The 15,908-nt window shown below is 44.0% G+C and overlaps 1 pseudogene; it reads left to right on the top strand.

Annotated features, from left to right (window-relative positions):
• Positions 1-2,270: 2,270 nt before the first annotated feature.
• On the top strand, positions 2,271-14,794 carry LOC115178620 (interferon-induced, double-stranded RNA-activated protein kinase-like; annotated as a pseudogene).
• Positions 14,795-15,908: the final 1,114 nt, after the last annotated feature.

The raw sequence follows: 15,908 nt of genomic DNA, 5'->3' as shown, positions 1-15,908 counted from the left end.
TCTTCTTCGTCCTCCTCTAATGTGACAGTAATCTCCCCCTCTTCATCCTTCTCTCCAAAAACGTCTTCCTCTTCTTTCTCTGTGACAGTCATCTCCTCCTCCTCCTCTTCCTTCACTACAAAAACTGCATCCTTTTCTTCCTTCACTGTAACATCCTCTTCCGCTTTCACGCTGAAAGCTTCTTCCTTTTCTTCTTTCACTGTAACAGCCTCACCTTCTTCTACTTCTTGTTTGACGGTAACAGTCTCCTCTTCCATGATCTTTCTCCCTTTCTCAGTGTATCTCAGTAAACTCATGTTCAGGAGGAGGGGATGTTAGCTAGCTAGTTAGCATTAGCGACTCTGCTAGTGCTAACTTAACCAGACAGCTAACTGACTAACAGCAACAACGACGTCAATACGAAATTAAAATGTTGTATTGACTAGTTCTTTCCACAGAAGTGCGAATGTTAAAACATTGTTGCAAAATTAAAATAACGAAAATTGTCTAAAGAACTTGAACGTTTCCGACTTTGTTGCCTAGCCAGCTACCGAGGTGGCTGCAGTTGTTGATGACGAGTTCCGTCCACTAGATTATACGTCACACTAGAAACGTCGCCTGAAAGACACATATCGCCACCTGCTGTCTGGAGGGAGGAAACGCAGTTGAGGAGGGACACCTTTTTTTTTCTTCTTCATTTTAATTATAATATTATATCAACACGTACAAAGAGCAGCATGTGTGTTGATTGATTAGTTCAGATATTAATAAACAGATATTATCAAAATAAATACCTACAGTTATTGTTGCAATCTACTGCAGAGATAGCCTGCAAAGTTCTGTCATACTTTTCCAGGTCTATACCCAAACAGTTCGAACTTCTAATTTAAAAAAATTAATCTCTCCAGAAATAAGTCTCTCACTGTTGCCGCCTGCCCCCCCCCCCCCCCCCCCCCCCCCCCGCTCCCAGCTGTGCCCAGGACACCATTTGTGAATTGATCGCCCCCCATCTAGCCTCAGAGTTTGTTCTGTTAGGAGACCTAAACTGGGATATGCTTAACACCCCAGCAGTGTCTACAATTTAAGCTAGATGCCCTCAATCTCACACAAATCATCAAGGAACCCACCAGGTACAACCCTAAATCCGTAAACATGGGCACCCTCATAGATATTATTCTGACCAACTTGCCCTCCAAATACAGGATCCAGGATCTCAGCGATCACTGCCTCGTTGCCTGCATCCGTTATGGGTCCGCGGTCAAACGACCACCCCTCATCACTGTCAAACGCTCCCTAAAACACTTCTGTGAGCGGGGCTTTCTAATCGACCTGGCCCTGGTATCCTGGAAGGATATTGACCTCATTCCATCAGTAGAGGATGCCTGGTTGTTCTTTAAAAGTAATTTCCTCACCATCTTAGATAAGCATGCCCCTTTCAACAAATGCAGAACTAAGAACAGATATAGCCCTTGGTCCACTCCAGACCTGACTGCCCTCGACCAGCACAAAAACATCCTGTGGCGTTCTGCATTAGCATCGAATAGTCCCCGCGATATGCAGCTGTTCAGGGAATATAGGAACCAATACACGCAATCAGTCAGGAAAGCAAAGGCTAGATTTTTCAAACAGAAATGTGCATCCTGTCGCTCTAACTCAAAAAACGTTTTGGGACACTGTAAAGTCCATGGAGAATAAGAGCACCTCCTCCCAGCTGCCCACTGCTCTGAGGCTAGGAAACACTGTCACCACTGATAAATCCACGATAATTGAGAATTTCAATAAGCATTTCTCTACGGCAGGCCATGCTTTCCACCTGGCTACCCCAACCCCGGTCAACAGCCCTGCACCCACTACAGCAACTTGACCATGCCCCCATTTCTCCTTCACCCAAATCCAGATAGCTGATGTGGGAGATAAGCATTTGTATTGAAGGGGAAAGAACATAAATACATTGGCTATAGGAGGAGAAGAAGACATCTGGTTCTGATAGAGCAACAGGCCACGGTGGGAGGCATAGCGACCTGACAACTTGAGTTATGCAGAAAGGGCCCCAAATACTCAAGATAGCAAAGAAGTACAGAGGGAAGGATGAGCATACACTGCATGCATTATTTTTGTACCACATGAGGAGGCCCTGCTAGCATTATAACCTATACAGCTGTCAGATGTGGGCCGTTAACAAGCAACAACTGAGATGGAGAGATAATGGTAAAGAACGGACGAGGGAAGATATTTTCATATAGAGGGAGGGGACTCCTCTATACGTTATGCAAAGACACAGTCCTATAAAGATGGGACTCTGTAATATGAGAATTTAGGCTTTTTCATGAAGGGGCTCGGCCCTGTTATGTGTGTAATAGGGTCCTTCCATGGAAGGGCTCGGCTTTGCTACTCTGTATTAAAGTCTATATTGAATTCAAAGGTTCTTGTAAGAGTATTATGTTCTTAAGACAATTTTCCACGACACTGATGTTCTGAAAGATCTGCAAAATCTGGACCCCTACAAATCAGCCGGGCTAGACAATCTGGACCCTCTCTTTCTAAAATTATCTGCCGAAATTGTTGCAACACCTATTACTAGCCTGTTCAACCTCTCTTTCATATCGTCTGAGATCCCCAAAGATTGTAAAGCTGGTTAGACTGTAAACTCTCCTTCCAGACTCACATTAAACATCTCCAATCCAAAATTAAATCTAGAATCGGCTTCCTATTTCCCAACAAAGCATCCTTCACTCATGCTGCCAAACATACCCTCATAAAACTGACCATCCTACCGATCCTTGACTTCGGCGATGTCATTTACAAAATAGCCTCCAACACTCTACTCAGCAAATTGGATGGAGTCTATCACAGTGCCATCCGTTTTGTCACCAATACTACCCACCACTGCGACCTGTATGCTCTCGTTGGCTGGCCCTCGCTTCATATTTGTCGCCAAACCCACTGGCTCCAGGTCATCTACAAGTCTTTGCTAGGTAAAGCCCCGCCTTATCTCAGCTCACTGGTCACCATAGCAGCACCCACCCGTAGCACGCGCTCCAGCAGGTATTTATTAACCTTTATTATTATATCTTTAATCAAACTGTTCCTAGGTAACCAATAGGACCACCTGACCAATAGCTCTAACATCCCATTCGCCTGTGAATAAAGAGAGAAAAACGCATACTACCTATTTTCTACCCTCACTATTAAAACATTTACCATAGTCTACCCTCACTATTAAAACATGTACCATAGTCTACCCTCACTATTAAAACATGTACCATAGTCTACCCTCACTATTAAAACATTTACCATAGTCTACCCTCACTATTAAAACATTTACCATAGTCTACCCTCACTATTAAAACATTTACCATAGTCTACCCTCACTATTAAAACATTTACCATAGTCTACCCTCACTATTAAAACATTTACCATAGTCTACCCTCACTATTAAAACATGTACCATAGTCTACCCTCACTATTAAAACATTTACCATAGTCTACCCTCACTATTAAAACATTTACCATAGTCTACCCTCACTATTAAAACATTTACCATAGTCTACCCTCACTATTAAAACATGTACCATAGTCTACCCTCACTATTAAAACATGTACCATAGTCTACCCTCACTATTAAAACATTTACCATAGTCTACCCTCACTATTAAAACATTTACCATAGTCTACTCTCACTATTAAAACATTCACCATAGTCTACCCTCACTATTAAAACATATACCATAGTCTACCCTCACTATTAAAACATTTACCATAGTCTACCCTCACTATTAAAACATTTACCATAGTCTACCCTCACTATTAAAACATTTACCATAGTCTACCCTCACTATTAAAACATTTACCATAGTCTACCCTCACTATTAAAACATTCACCAAAGTCTACCCTCACTATTAAAACATTTACCATAGTCTACCCTCACTATTAAAACGTTTACCATAGTCTACCCTCACTATATTAAAACATTTACCATTGTCTACCCTCACTATTAAAACATTTCCCATTGTCTACCCTCACTATTAAAATATTCACCATAGTCTACCCTCACTATTAAAACATTTACCATAGTCTACCATCACTATTAAAACATTTACCATAGTCTACCCTCACTATTAAAACATTCACCATAGTCTACCCTCACTATTAAAACATTTACCATAGTCTACCCTCACTATTAAAACATTCACCATAGTCTACCCTCACTATTAAAACATTTACCATAGTCTACCCTCACTATTAAAACATTCACCATAGTCTACCCTCACTATTAAAACATTTACCATAGTCTACCCTCACTATTAAAACATTCACCATAGTCTACCCTCACTATTAAAATACTCAAGATCTGAATTATGTTTTGATTTCAGGTTTTCCAATTGATTTCAAATGATTGAGTGTTCTGGGTGCAGGAGGCTTTGGGTGTGTCACTGAAGCCCAACCCAAATTGGATGGAAAAACGTACGGCGTGAAGAATATGGGGTAAGACCAGAGGAGAACGACTACCCCCTCTCATTGAAGCCCCAAAGTTAAAGGCCGACTGTGGTACTGCAGCAGGAAAACAGGATCTCCGTTATAGTCAAATCAAATGGAAAAATGGCAATCTAATGTGGAAAACCTTGAAAAAAACATAATTCAAAGGCAATTATGTTTACCAATAGTTGCTTCTAATACACCAGATGTCCTTGAACCGATTTATTTTAAAATCACACACAGAATAAGTTTTATATGGATAGTTTAGTTGCTAATGGCAGCCTGCAGTACCCCGGTCGGCCTTCACCTTGACTTACTCAATGAGAGGGGGCAGCACTGAGCTAGCCTGCAGTACCCCGGTCAGCCTTCAACATAAGTTACTCAATGAGAGGGGGCAGCACTGAGCTAGCCTGCAGTACCCCGGTCAGCCTTCAACATGAGTTACTCAATGAGAGGGGGCAGCACTGAGCTAGCCTGCAGTACCCCGGTCAGCCTTCAACATAAGTTACTCAATGAGAGGGGGCAGCACTGAGCTAGCCTGCAGTACCCCGGTCAGCCTTCACCTTGACTTACTCAATGAGAGGGGGGCAGCACTGAGCTAGCCTGCAACGTCACATCCTGGAGTAGCTCAAACTGCATGTTATGTTTCCGTGAGATGCCATGTTTTCATATGAGCTGTGTTCGAATACTCATACTAACCGTTCTATTTGTGATGTGAATTGAGTATATAGTATTGTAATGAAACGGGCAGGGAGCAGGCCTCGAACCCTCGACCTTCTAGCCCGAAGTCCAGCGCTAACGACTCTGCCCCCCAAAGCATGCTATAGCGGCAGAGTCGATATCCGCGCTTATAAACCCAGGGTCGTTACATTATGCTTAATGGTCATAGTTTGGATGTAGTGAGTATCCCAAAAGTTCCCGGATGTCGTACTAAATTTGCCAACATATGATTCGCCAACATACCACCCCCGTGCTTAAACAGTTGGGATGGTGTTCTTCGGCGTGCAAGCCTCCCCATTTTTCCTCCAAATATAACGATGGTCATTATGGACAAAAAGTACGATCTTTGTCCTCATGTGCAGTTGCAAACCGTAGTCTGGCTTTTTTTACGGCGGTTTTGGAGCAGTGGCTTCTTCCTTGCTGAGCGGCCTTTCAGGTTATGTCGATATAGGACTCGTTTTACTGTGGATATAGATACTTTTGTACCTGTTTCCTCCAGCATCTTCACAGCGTCCTTTGCTGTTGTTCTGGGATTGATTTGCACTTTTCGCACCAAAGTACGTTCATCTCTAGGAGACAGAATGCGTCTCCTTCCTGAGCAGTATGACGGCTGCGTGGTCCCATGGTGTTTATACTTGCGTACTATTGTTTGTACAGATGAACATGGTTCCTTCAAGCATTTGGAAATTGCTCCCGAGGATGAATCAGACTTGTGGAGGTTTACCATTTTTTTTCTGAGGTCTTGGCTGATTTCTTTTGATTTTCCCATGATGTCAAGCAAAGAGGCACTGAGTTTGAAGGTAGGCCTTGAAATACATCCACAGGTACACCACCAATTGACTCAAATGATGTAAATAAGCCTATCAGAAGCTTCTAAAGCCATGACATCATTTTCTGGAATTTTCCAAGCTGTTTAAAGGCACAGTCAACTTAGTGTATGTAAACTTCTGACCCACTGGAATTGTGATACAGTGAATTATAAGTGAAATAATCCGTCTGGAAACAATTGTTGGAAAAATTACTTGTGTCATGCATAAAGTAGATGTCCTAACCGACTTGCCAAAACTATAGTTTGTTAACAAGAAATGTGTGGAATGGTTGAAACACTTATGCTGGAGTCATTAAAACTAGTTTATGTAAACTTCCAACTTCAACTGTATATAGATTAAATAAACTGGATAATATATATAGATTAAAAGCAGAAGGAGCCTTTATTAGATCTAGGAAAAAAATGGATTGAGGAGGGAGAACAGAATTCATCCTATTTCTTTAGACTTGAGAAATTTCACTCTACAAATAACACCGTTAAACATTGGTGTTATTACAGATGACTAAAAATGAATCGCTAAATACTGTAGCAATTTTTTACAGGAAATTGTATAGCTTCTACGTACTGTCAGGATTCCACAGATCTGTTTTTTGACTCACTGAATAATGTGATGAACCCTTATTTCCCTCATTAAAATGTCAATCATTTTATAACATTTTTGACATGCGTTTTTCTGGATTTTTTGTTGTTGTTATTCTGTCTCTCACTGTTCAAATAAACCTACCATTGAAATTATAGTCTGATCATTTCTTTGTCAGTGGGCAAACGTACAAAATCAGCAGGGGATCAAATACTTTTTTCCCTCACTGTATATGGAGTAATCGGGACATATTGTATAAAAATACTTCTTTGTTTTTAGAATATTGGTTCTGAAATAATATCCTATCGGTGAGACCAACTGGTAAATGCAGAGGGTCTTTTACTCAGTTATAAGGAATTCTTATCACTTTACAAGGTTCCTGTAACACCTAAAGATGTTGCAATTGTTTTAGATGCCATTCCCTATATTATTCAGGAACGGGTCAAGACCCTCAGCGCCGACCTTCCGTTGACCCTGTTGACTCGTCAGTAGGAAAGATCTGTTTCTCTTTTGGTCCATTCAAACAACAGAGCGATACAAACCTTGTTTCAGCAGGATGTTGTGACCTTACGTCATGCCTTATTGGAATAGATTTATTGATAATATCTGTTGGGAAAAAAGTTTGGATGTTGCCACACACATACCTACTTGTTAACAAAATTAAAGAAAATTCCCTTTAAAATTATTCATAAATATTATCTGGCCAACCACTATGTGAAGAAGTTTAAGGAAAACAAACTCAAATTGTACCTTTTTGTAATGACCACCCAGAACACAGTGTTGCATCTTTATTGGCATTGTATTCATGTAAGGAATCTGTGGTAAGACCTCAGTAGATTTATAATTTAACATATTTATGAAGATTTTACACTATTGTGGAGAGATGTACTGCTTGGATTCTTTACCTACAATAGAAATAAGCTGAAACAATTTTATGTAATTAATTTCATTATTCTTTTGGCCAAATTTCATATTCACAAATATAAATTTACAAACAAAACACCACATTTTCTTACCTTACAAAATGAAAGTGAACTATATTTTAAGACAATTAAATACTATACTAACAAAAAACTGTTGAATAAAGGTGTCTGTATGTCCCTTAATACGGTCCTTGTGTAATATGATACTGTACCCCCTAGCCACGCCCCCAGCCACGCCCCCAGCTCCGCCCCCAGCCCAATTGTCCTTTGTATATTATTTATATATACTTGTGTTCCCACATGTACTTCCTGTATTGATTTGTTGTTAATACATTTTTTTTTTTATAAAGCGGGGGGACAGTATTTCTGTACTTTAGGGCCCATAATGCAATTCTTAGTATGGGTATTCGAACACGGCTTTGGCTTCAGTGTTGAGTCTTCACATAGGAAATGAATGGTGCCACATGATCGATGGCTTTGTCCATTCATATATACAGTCATTGGCTATCCCCATTTTGTTCCCCCCTCTAAACGTGTCTTCCCTTGCTGTGTGTCTCCCTCTTACCTTGCTGTGTGTCTCCCTCTTCCCTTGCTGTGTGTCTCCCTCTTCCCTTGCTGTGTGTCTCCCTCTTCCCTTGCTGTGTGTATCCCTCTTACCTTGCTGTGTGTCTCCCTCTTCCCTTGCTGTGTGTCTCCCTCTTCCCTTGCTGTGTGTCTCCCTCTTCCCTTGCTGTGTGTCTCCCTCTTCCCTTGCTGTGTGTCTCCCTCTTCCCTTGCTGTGTGTCTCCCTCTTCCCTTGCTGTGTGTCTCCCTCTTCCCTTGCTGTGTGTCTCCCTCTTCCCTTGCTGTGTGTCTCCCTCTTCCCTTGCTGTGTGTCTCCCTCTTCCCTTGCTGTGTGTCTCCCTCTTACCTTGCTGTGTGTATCCCTCTTCCCTTGCTGTGTGTCTCCCTCTTCCCTTGCTGTGTGTATCCCTCTTCCCTTGCTGTGTGTCTCCCTCTTCCCTTGCTGTGTGTCTCCCTCTTCCCTTGCTGTGTGTCTTCTGTATGCTATAGTTGATGCTCATTAGCAACTCTCAGATGTTCATTTACATATTGTAATTCTGATCTCTTACAGAGAAGCACATGGTGAAGTGAAAAGCCACTGGCTGCCTTGGATCATTCTAGCATTGTTCTCTACTATACGACTTGGCCTGAGGATGCCAGTTGGGTCGATGGAGGCTTTCAGCACAGAGTTAGTAAAGAGTCTAATTTTGCCATTTTAGATTCATTAATTTGTGATCATCAAAAAAATGTATATCGTGGAGCATATTACTGTGTTCGACTCTTAGGTCGTCGGTCTGAAATCTCAGAAGACTCTGACAATTATTCAGACCAGGGAGATGGATCTACACATGTAACAAAGCAATCCGATTTAGACCCGTCTGAAACAGCCAGCGAAGATCAAACAAACCACTCAATGACCGATTCCAGCTCAAGGTGAATCACTTTACTTTTACATTTTAGTCATTTAGCAGACGCTCTTATCCAGAGCGACTTACGTAAGTGCATACATTTTCCATACTGGTCCCCCCCATGGGAATCGAACCCACAACCCTGGCATTGCAAGTGCCATGCTCTACCAAGCGAGCCACACGACACCACTTTACCATTATGTGTGTATTTATCAATTCAGTTGACTGAATGTCCCAGAGAAAGTTTCTTGACTTCTGTATTTCTGTTTTGGTTTTTTCAGAAATGGGGACTGGCCTTTGTTTGTTCATTCAGATGGAGTTCTGTGACAGAGGGACACTGAAGGACTGAATTAGCAAGAATACGGGTAGAAGGAAGACCAGGGCACATAAAACACATGAACTATTTCAGCAAATAGTTTGTGGAGGGAAATACATCCACTCTAAAGAACTTATTCACAGAGACTTAAAGGTATTTGTGAGAATCTGGCTTCCTATGTTTTCAGATGCCAAGTTAACCACATTATTTATGACATTTATGGAAAGATGACATCTAATAAATGTGATATCTTTTTAGCCAGAGAACATATTGTTTGGAAGTGATGACATGGTGAAGATTGGAGACTTTGGTCTTGTGACCACGATCACCACTCCGAGTGGAGCATCAATGTACAGGACTGTCAACAAAGGAACAGCATTATACATGAGCCCTGAGCAGGTCATGGAGTTTTGTTTTGCCAATTAATAATATTTTCAGCTCAACAAATTGATCCTTGGTTTAGCCATAATATATGCCATTTTGCAGATGCTTTTATCCAAAGCGATTTAGTCATGGTTGCATACATTTTTACGTCTGGCCATGTCCATAAGGACTCTGATTTAGTTATAGTCTTCCCTGTGGCTCAGTTGGTAGAGCATGGTGTTTGCAACGCCAGGGTTGTGGGTTCGATTCCCACGGGGGGCCAGTACGGTATGTCTGCCTTCACTACTGTAAGTCGCTCTGGATAAAACACCGCCCAGTAGCTTTCACATCTGGTTCTGACCATTTTAAACCAAAATCTTCTCACTGGACAATCATTGCTGTCCTCTATCATCATCATGTAACCCCCCCTGTCCTCTATCATCATCATGTAACCCCCCTGTCCTCTATCATCATCATGTAACCCCCCCTGTCCTCTATCATCATCATGTAACCCCCCCTGTCCTCTATCATCATCATGTAACCCCCTGTCCTCTATCATCATCATGTAACCCCCCCTGTCCTCTATCATCATCATGTAACCCCCCCTCTATCATCATCATGTAACCCCCCCTGTCCTCTATCATCATCATGTAACCCCCCCTGTCCTCTATCATCATCATGTAACCCCCCCTGTCCTCTATCATCATCATGTAACCCCCCCCGTCCTCTATCATCATCATGTAACCCCCCCTGTCCTCTATCATCATCATGTAACCACCCCCCTGTCCTCTATCATCATCATGTAACCCCCCCTGTCCTCTATCATCATCATGTAACCCCCTGTCCTCTATCATCATCATGTAACCCCCTGTCCTCTATCATCATCATGTAACCCCCCTGTCCTCTATCATCATCATGTAACCCCCCCTCTATCATCATCATGTAACCCCCCCCCTGTCCTCTATCATCATCATGTAACCCCCCCTGTCCTCTATCATCATCATGTAACCCCCCCTGTCCTCTATCATCATCATGTAACCCCCCCCTGTCCTCTATCATCATCATGTAACCCCCCCCTGTCCTCTATCATCATCATGTAACCCCCCCTGTCCTCTATCATCATCATGTAACCCCCCCTGTCCTCTATCATCATCATGTAACCCCCCCTGTCCTCTATCATCATCATGTAACCCCCCCTGTCCTCTATCATCATCATGTAACCCCCCTGTCCTCTATCATCATCATGTAACCCCCCCTCTATCATCATCATGTAACCCCCACCTGTCCTCTATCATCATCATGTAACCCCCCCTGTCCTCTATCATCATCATGTAACCCCCCCTGTCCTCTATCATCATCATGTAACCCCCCCCGTCCTCTATCATCATCATGTAACCCCCCCTGTCCTCTATCATCATCATGTAACCACCCCCCTGTCCTCTATCATCATCATGTAACCCCCCCTGTCCTCTATCATCATCATGTAACCCCCTGTCCTCTATCATCATCATGTAACCCCCTGTCCTCTATCATCATCATGTAACCCCCCTGTCCTCTATCATCATCATGTAACCCCCCCTCTATCATCATCATGTAACCCCCCCCCTGTCCTCTATCATCATCATGTAACCCCCCCTGTCCTCTATCATCATCATGTAACCCCCCCTGTCCTCTATCATCATCATGTAACCCCCCCCTGTCCTCTATCATCATCATGTAACCCCCCCTGTCCTCTATCATCATCATGTAACCCCCCCTGTCCTCTATCATCATCATGTAACCCCCCCTGTCCTCTATCATCATCATGTAACCCCCCCTCTATCATCATCATGTAACCCCCCCCTGTCCTCTATCATCATCATGTAACCCCCCCTGTCCTCTATCATCATCATCATGTAACCCCCCCTGTCCTCTATCATCATCATCATGTAACCCCCCTGTCCTCTATCATCATCATCATGTAACCCCCCCCCTGTCCTCTATCATCATCATGTAACCCCCCCTGTCCTCTATCATCATCATCATGTAACCCCCCCTGTCCTCTATCATCATCATGTAACCCCCCCTGTCCTCTATCATCATCATGTAACCCCCCCTGTCCTCTGTCATCATCATGTAACCCCCCCTGTCCTCTATCATCATCATGTAACCCCCCCTGTCCTCTATCATCATCATCATGTAACCCCCCCTGTCCTCTATCATCATCATGTAACCCCCCCCTGTCCTCTATCATCATCATGTAACCCCCCTGTCCTCTATCATCATCATGTAACCCCCCCTGTCCTCTATCATCATCATGTAACCCCCCCTGTCCTCTATCATCATCATGTAACCCCCCCCCATGTCCTCTATCATCATCATGTAACCCCCCCTGTCCTCTATCATCATCATGTAACCCCCCCCTGTCCTCTGTCATCATCATGTAACCCCCCCTGTCCTCTATCATCATCATGTAACCCCCCCATGTCCTCTATCACCATCATGTAACCCCCCTGTCCTCTATCATCATCATGTAACCCCCCCTGTCCTCTATCATCATCATCATGTAACGCCCCTGTCCTCTATCATCATCATCATGTAACCCCCCCTGTCCTCTATCATCATGTAACCCCCCCCTGTCCTCTATCATCATCATGTAACCCCTCCTGTCCTCTATCATCATCATGTAACCCCCCCTGTCCTCTGTCATCATCATGTAACCCCCCCAGTCCTCTATCATCATCATGTAACCCCCCTGTCCTCTATCATCATCATGTAACCCCCCTGTCCTCTATCATCATCATCATGTAACCCCCCCTGTCCTCTATCATCATGTAACCCCCCCTGTCCTCTATCATCATCATGTAACCCCCCCCTGTCCTCTATCATCATCATGTAACCCCCCCTGTCCTCTATCATCATCATGTAACCCCCCCTGTCCTCTATCATCATCATGTAACCCCCCCTGTCCTCTATCATCATCATGTAACCCCCCCTGTCCTCTGTCATCATCATGTAACCCCCCCTGTCCTCTATCATCATCATGTAACCCCCCCTGTCCTCTATCATCATCATGTAACCCCCCCTGTCCTCTATCATCATCATGTAACCCCCCCTGTCCTCTATCATCATCATCATGTAACCCCCCCTGTCCTCTATCATCATCATCATGTAACCCCCCCTGTCCTCTATCATCATCATGTAACCCCCCCTGTCCTCTATCATCATCATGTAACCCCCCCTGTCCTCTATCATCATCATGTAACCCCCCCTGTCCTCTATCATCATCATGTAACCCCCCCCTGTCCTCTGTCATCATCATGTAACCCCCCCTGTCCTCTATCATCATCATGTAACCCCCCTGTCCTCTATCATCATCATCATGTAACCCCCCCTGTCCTCTATCATCATCATGTAACCCCCCTGTCCTCTATCATCATCATCATCATGTAACCCCCCCTGTCCTCTATCATCATCATGTAACCCCCCCTGTCCTCTATCATCATCATGTAACCCCCCCTGTCCTCTATCATCATCATGTAACCCCCCCTGTCCTCTATCATCATCATCATCATGTAACCCCCCCTGTCCTCTATCATCATCATGTAACCCCCCCCTGTCCTCTATCATCATCATGTAACCCCCCTGTCCTCTATCATCATCATGTAACCCCCCCTGTCCTCTATCATCATCATGTAACCCCCCCTGTCCTCTATCATCATCATGTAACCCCCCCATGTCCTCTATCATCATCATGTAACCCCCCCTGTCCTCTATCATCATCATTTAACCCCCCTGTCCTCTATCATCATCATGTAACCCCCCCTGTCCTCTGTCATCATCATGTAACCCCCCCTGTCCTCTATCATCATCATGTAACCCCCCCATGTCCTCTATCATCATCATGTAACCCCCCTGTCCTCTATCATCATCATGTAACCCCCCCTGTCCTCTATCATCATCATCATGTAACCCCCCCTGTCCTCTATCATCATCATCATGTAACCCCCCCTGTCCTCTATCATCATGTAACCCCCCCCTGTCCTCTATCATCATCATGTAACCCCTCCTGTCCTCTATCATCATCATGTAACCCCCCCTGTCCTCTGTCATCATCATGTAACCCCCCCTGTCCTCTATCATCATCATGTAACCCCCCTGTCCTCTATCATCATCATGTAACCCCCCCTGTCCTCTATCATCATCATCATGTAACCCCCCCTGTCCTCTATCATCATGTAACCCCCCTGTCCTCTATCATCATCATGTAACCCCCCCTGTCCTCTATCATCATCATGTAACCCCCCCCTTTCCTCTATCATCATCATGTAACCCCCCCTGTCCTCTATCATCATCATGTAACCCCCCCTGTCCTCTATCATCATCATGTAACCCCCCCTGTCCTCTATCATCATCATGTAACCCCCCCTGTCCTCTATCATCATCATGTAACCCCCCTGTCCTCTATCATCATCATGTAACCCCCCCTGTCCTCTGTCATCATCATGTAACCCCCCCTGTCCTCTATCATCATCATGTAACCCCCCCTGTCCTCTATCATCATCATGTAACCCCCCCTGTCCTCTATCATCATCATGTAACCCCCCCCTGTCCTCTGTCATCATCATGTAACCCCCCCTGTCCTCTATCATCATCATGTAACCCCCCCTGTCCTCTATCATCATCATGTAACCCCCCCTGTCCTCTATCATCATCATGTAACCCCCCCCTGTCCTCTATCATCATCATGTAACCCCCTGTCCTCTGTCATCATCATGTAACCCCCCTTGTCCTCTATCATCATCATGTAACCCCCCCCCTGTCCTCTATCATCATCATGTAACCCCCCCTGTCCTCTGTCATCATCATGTAACCCCCCCTGTCCTCTATCACAGGTGTTCGAGAGCCTGCAGACAAGGACATTTCCTTGTGCCTTCCGTGAGAAGTTTATCTTCGAGGTAAGGAGTGGTGACAACTGTCTGTACAATGTGTTTTAGAGTGAGAGGACACAGTATCTTCTTCATTTTGTCCCCTATGTTTTCTGCTGCAGTATAAAATCATCAGTAAAATGCTGTCAGAGTCGCCTGCAAACCGACAAAACGCCAAAGAGATCGCTGCACTCCTGAAAAGCGACCTGTTCGGAAACCAAAATGAATCACCACAGAAAACTGTATGAAATGTTGTAGGGTAGCGGCTTGAAATGCTTTGGGTAAACAGTGATGTCAGCATAGACACACGTCCGATTCAAGACAGGACGCACAGTGATGATGTCATGCCTCGACTGAAGCAGTAAACTGGGATTGGATCTCTTTTTAACCGAACTGAATTTCTCAGGAACGTTTTAGCATTTATCGTTGCATTTTTGTTTCTGATCTACCGTTTCTCAAATGTGATAACTTTTAAAAAAGAGGGAGAGAGAGTGTACTGTATATAGAGGGAGAGAGAGTGTACTGTATATAGAGGGAGAGAGGGGTCAGAGGGAGAGAGAGTGTACTGTATATAGAGGGAGAGAGAGTGTACTGTATATAGAGGGAGAGAGAGTGTACTGTATATAGAGGGAGAGAGAGTGTACTGTATATAGAGGGAGAGAGAGTGTACTGTATATAGAGGGAGAGAGAGTGTACTGTATATAGAGGGAGAGAGAGTGTACTGTATATAGAGGGAGAGGGAGTTAGAAAGAGATGATCGGAGAGAGAAAGAGGGTCAGAGAAAGAGACGGTTAGAGAGAGAGACAGAGAGAGGGAAAGAGGGATAAAGAGAGAGGGAGAGGGAGAGAGGAGAGAGATGGAGAGAGGAGAGAGATGGAGAGAGGAGAGAGATGGAGAGATGAGAGAGAGGGAGAGAGGAGAGAGGATAGAGAGAGAGAGAGAGAGGGTCAGAGAGAGAGAAATAGGGACAGAGAGAGAGAGGGTCAAAGAGAGAAAGAGGGTCAGAGAGAGATAAAGGATTATATTAAACAGATTCAGATTGAATCCCAACCTACATTTTTTAAATTATCACTTATAATTTTTTATTTGAACCTTTATTTAACTGGGATGGCCAGGTCGCAGTTTGTAAATGAGAACTTGTTCACAACTGGCCGACCTGGTTGAAATAAATAAAAAACTAGGCAAGTCAGTTAGAGCATTGTTGTCCCTCCTAATATTATAATTCAATGAAGAAGAAAAATAGTTTTCCCTCCTCAACTGCGTTTCCTCCCTCCAGACAGCAGGTGGCGATATGTGTCTTTCAGGCGATGTTTCTAGTGTGACGTAATATCTAGTGGACGGAACGCTTCTTCAACAACTGCA

The sequence above is a fragment of the Salmo trutta genome, chromosome 38 (assembly GCF_901001165.1).
Source record: "Salmo trutta chromosome 38, fSalTru1.1, whole genome shotgun sequence".
NCBI classification, from domain to species: domain Eukaryota; kingdom Metazoa; phylum Chordata; class Actinopteri; order Salmoniformes; family Salmonidae; genus Salmo; species Salmo trutta.
This window is presented reverse-complemented; position numbering and strand designations above follow the sequence as displayed.